Below are 5,000 nucleotides of genomic sequence, written 5' to 3' on the forward strand. Positions count from 1 at the left end.
GAGCACAATTGTCACACGCCCCTGCCTTCACTGAACTCACAACCTCGACATGCCTCAAAAGTTACGCCTTTTACTTTTTCGTTATTTTTTTTCTGTTCTGTTCTAACTTTTCTCTTTTCTTTTTTTATATTTCATCTGTAATTTCCTTTCCTCTGTCCCTCGTGGGGTGTTTTGAAGCTTGGCTCCAGATCTTGAAGTTCCTCCGACAACGACGATTAAATGTCTTTGCTTTGAGAGATCTGAGTGGGTGTGAGAACAGAGAGAGAAAGATAGATTGAGCATGTGGATGGGCACTGCTTTGAAAGTTCTCTCTCTCTCTCTCTCTCTCTCTATATATATATATATATATATATATATATATATTGAGAGAGAGAGATAAATAGATAGATAGATGTGTGTGCATATGTATATGCATATGTAGAATATATGTGTGTGCATGTGTGTGTGTATGTGTGTGTGTGTGTGTGTGTGCGTGTGTGTGTGTGTGTGTGTGTGTGTGTGTGTGTGTGTGTGTGTGTGTGTGTGTGTGTGTGTGTGTGTGTGTGTGTGTGTGTGTGTGTGTGTGAGTTTCTTATGCATATTCCTGTGCATTTTATTACCACTATGCTTTTGCCTTTATCTATTATTATGCAGTGCAGATTCTATTTCGGGTGGGGACTGGATGTTAAAAAAATAACAGCCCCTGCCCCTCCCCCCCCCCCCCCCCCCCAATACCCTCCCCCCCCTCCCAAAAAAACAACAACAAAAAAAAAAAAAAAAAAAAAAAACAACAAAAAAATCACCGGTGCTTTATCCTCAGCATGCCTCAAAAGTTATGTACTTTTCTCTTTTTCTGTTATGTCCTTAGTTTTCTCCTTTTTTTTTTCTTTTCTTTTTTTTTTAATTTCATTAGTATTTTTCTTTCCTCTGTCTCTCGTGGGATGTTTTGAAGCTTCGCTCCAGCTCTTGAAGTTTCACCAACAACGACGATTGAATGTCTTCGTTTTGAGAGACCTGAGTGGTTGAGAGCAGAGAGAGATATGCATGTGATTGGACATTGCTTTGGACGTTTTGTTCTATATATGTATCCATAAGAGCAATAAACGTGCTGTTATTATTGCTATTGTTATTGATAATAGTATCATCATCATCATCATCATCATTATCATTGTTGTTGTTGTTGCGACTACTTCCGTTGAGATGATATTGAAAAGGATGACGATTATCATTGACTGATGTTCAGTGTCACAACCCGTAACGGGTTGCCCATGTACCCCCACCCCTTCCCAGACGTACTAACGTCCCGCACAACACAAACACAGAAGAGTTTAGCTCGGTTCTTTACTGCGGTCATAGAAAATAAGTACACGTAACAAATATCAGAGCACTTAAATATTCCCCGTTTACCACAGCACAATTCTAACTCAGTTTCATTGTCAACTGCAGCGCCAGTTAAGTTCAGCGGTGCTGCCAAAGTTCACAGGACTGGAACTCCCCCCGACAGCTGAAGACTGATGGCACCTGCAGTATATATTCAGTTCAAAAGACTGTATTGTCTGCTTTACAATTACTAAAACAGATAATTCGTCTTTAGGTCCATTCGAATGCTCGTCAACTCATAAGCAGGGGGAATGGAAAGAAATGAATTGCCCGTGCACACTTTCCTTGATAGTTGTATACATATTCATTATCATGTTAAAGGGGAAAATAGCATTCGGTTCAGGAAAAATATTATATTTCAAGACACAAGTAAAACAAACAAACAAACAAAACAACAACAAAAAAGAGAAAGAAAGAATAAGTAACCCATTATTGCATTCCATGTTGTAAACAATACTACAGAAGACCGATGCAGATTGAATGAATGATTAGGTAGATAAATAGATATATAGATAGACTGATAGACAGACAGACAGACAGACAGACAGAGAAACAGACAGATAGATAGGTATATATATATATATATATATATATATATATATATATATATATATAGATAGATAGATAGATAATAGTCGTGTCTGACTATGACCATCAGAGCAGCAGATAAGGCATCTATTGTCTCGACTATTTGGGCTAGAATTTGATTATAGCGGAGAGCGTCTTGCCCAAGTAACATCCCCACTCTACGGCCAAGAGGGCTTTAGGACAGTCGACGTTGGGATGATCCCCAAAGGCTAACATGCCTCCAGTGCTGCAGCACCAAGAGCCAGTGTAAACACACACACGCACGTACACCGACCCGTTCCCCTAATCACTCATGTCTTCCAACATCCCCACGTCTCCGGCATGCAAACACTCCCTCTCTCTCTCTCCCCCTCTCCTCCTCCTTCTCTCTCTCTCTCTCTCTCTCTCTCTCTCTCTCTCTCATTCTCTCCAAATAAATGGATCATTTTTTTTAGAAGAACATTCAAATGTAATTCAAATTACGCATGTAAATGTCGTAATGTGATCGAAGATGAAAACCATTTTATAAACAATTGTGTCCTTTACAATAACCTGCCGCAAAAACATCTGAACTCTGAAGGTCAATCGTATGTTCACTTGCTGAAGAATGGTTCTGTTTACAGTATTCGTGAACTCTGCATTAAAAATTTTTATATATTTAATGCCCTGAAGATACGACAGGAATTCTGTGACAACAATGATGAAAGTTAGAATTAATTTACTATGCACAAGAAGCACTTTTGTTCTACAGGTTTAAGGTAGTACGTATTTTACATTTTGTTTTGGCTGAGTGATCACCATATTGTGTACTTTTGACCTCTTTCTAGGGGCCGGAGGCCTGGAGATTAAAGTGTTGTTCTTGTTCTTGTTCTTGTTCTTGTTCTCTCTCTCTCTCTCTCTCTCTCTCTCTCTCTCTCTCTCTCTCGCTCGCTCGCTCGCTCGCTCGTTTTTCATCCTCTTTTTCCCCCTTTTCTCTCTCTCTTCCCCCCTCCTTCTCGCTCTCCATCTCTTTCCCTCTCACTCATTTCCTCTCTCTGTCTCCCTCTCCTCCTCCTCTCTCTCTCTCTCTTGTTTTTCATCCTCTTTCTCCCGGCCCTTTTGTCTGCCCCTCTCTCTCTTCCCCCCTCCTCCCTCTCAATCTATTTCCCTTTCCCTCATTCCCTCTCTCTGTGTCTCTCTCTCTCTCAATCTTTCTCTGTCTGTCTGTCTGTCTTTCTCTCACTCTCTCTCTCTAGTTCTGAGTTTCAGTTAGGGGAATGGGAGAAATGAGCAAGAACTGAAAACGCGAAATACGTTGGTTTTTTGGTGGTTTTTTTTTGTGTTTTTTGTTTTGTTTTTTTTTTCTTTGGTTTGTTTGTTTTGTTTTGTTTTTGTCTTTTGTTTTGTTGTTGTTTTTTGTTGTTGTTGTTGTTGTTTGTTTGTTTTTTTGTTTTTTTTAATGAACATGTCATGTGAAGAAAAAAAACCGGAAACGAAAGGATTAAAAAAAAAAAAAAAAAAGTTTCAGCTCGGAATATTGGAAAACAATTAAAAAAAAAAAATTAAAAAAAAAAATCTTAACACGGAATGAGTCAAGTAAAAGAGAACAGTATTTCACCAACTGACTTTGGACTGAGTCTGCACCACAGAGGATCCCTGGGGAAAAGGGAAAGAGTGGGGAGTGGTGTGTGTGTGGGGGGGGGGGGGGGGGGGGGGGTCAGTAGTGGAGTTTCTTTCGGCTTGTGACGTACTCTCCTCCACCCCCAGCACACACTTCTCACCCCCCGCTGGATGTCTCCAAAATGGAAAACATTCTGAACGCACCAAAATACACCGAGTCGCTTCGGGAAACTGCATTCCCTGTACATATATCTACGAGCCCACGGCTTTCTGAAGCTTTCCAGAGATCTTTGTGTTGTGCACATGTGTATGTGCAGACTAGCTGTCTGTCTGCTTGGTTGGGGAGGTATAAGGCACATGGATTCGTCATGTCATCCACAGATCAGTAAAACTAACATTCAAGGAAGTAGACGAAGGCAGTAACTCGATGTCAAATAAGAATGGAGGATAGAGGATGAGTACACGCGCGCACGCGCACATAGGCAGCAGAAGAATATATATATATATATATATATATATATATATATATATATATATATATATATATATATATATATATATATATATATATATATATATATATATATATATATATATATATATATATAATACACCTTTCGGATACAGAGCCATATACTCGAAATGCAAAACGCACAAACATAATATGTAAGTAATGCATTGCATGTCAAACAGACGGGAAGCGAAATGTTGGATCATGCAACCAAGGGTTCCATCTGTATCTCTTCCCGACCGTCCACAAACACCCCCTTAAACTAGGTTCTTGTCTTTGTGTGTGATGTATTATTTCAGGCAAACATGCTTCATATATTTCACTTTTCTTATCACCAAGTTTTGTTCAAACATTCACGGGCGCAATAGTCGAGTGGTTAAAGCGTTGGACTGTCAATCTGAGGGTCCCGGGTTCGAATCACGGTGATGGCGCCTGGTGGGTAAAGGGTGGAGATTTTTACAATCTCCCAGGTCAACATATGTGCAGACCTGCTAGTGCCTGAACCCCCTTCGTGTGTATATGCAAGCAGAAGATCAAATACGCACGTTAAAGATCCTGTAATCCATGTCAGCGTTCGGTGGGTTATGGAAACAAGAACATACCCAGCATGCACACCCCCGAAAACGGAGTATGGCTGCCTACATGGCGGGGTAAAAACGGTCATACACGTAAAATCCCACTCGTGTGCATACGAGTGAACGCAGAAGAAGAAGGAGAAGAAGTTTTGCTCAAACATTGAGTTCTAAATGACTGAATGGGACAATAAATAAATAAATGAATAAATAAACACATATTGGACTCTGTCTGAAAAGAGAGCAGTTGAAGACGCATCGTATCCATGCGTTTGAGACTGTTAATATCAGGAGCATGAAATATCGGTATGCAAGTTTAACCCTCCCCCCTCCCCTCCCCTCCCCCATTTTTTTTTTAATGATAATACTTGTTACTGAATGTTTATATCTAG

The sequence above is a fragment of the Babylonia areolata genome, chromosome 20 (assembly GCF_041734735.1).
Source record: "Babylonia areolata isolate BAREFJ2019XMU chromosome 20, ASM4173473v1, whole genome shotgun sequence".
Taxonomy (NCBI): domain Eukaryota; kingdom Metazoa; phylum Mollusca; class Gastropoda; order Neogastropoda; family Buccinidae; genus Babylonia; species Babylonia areolata.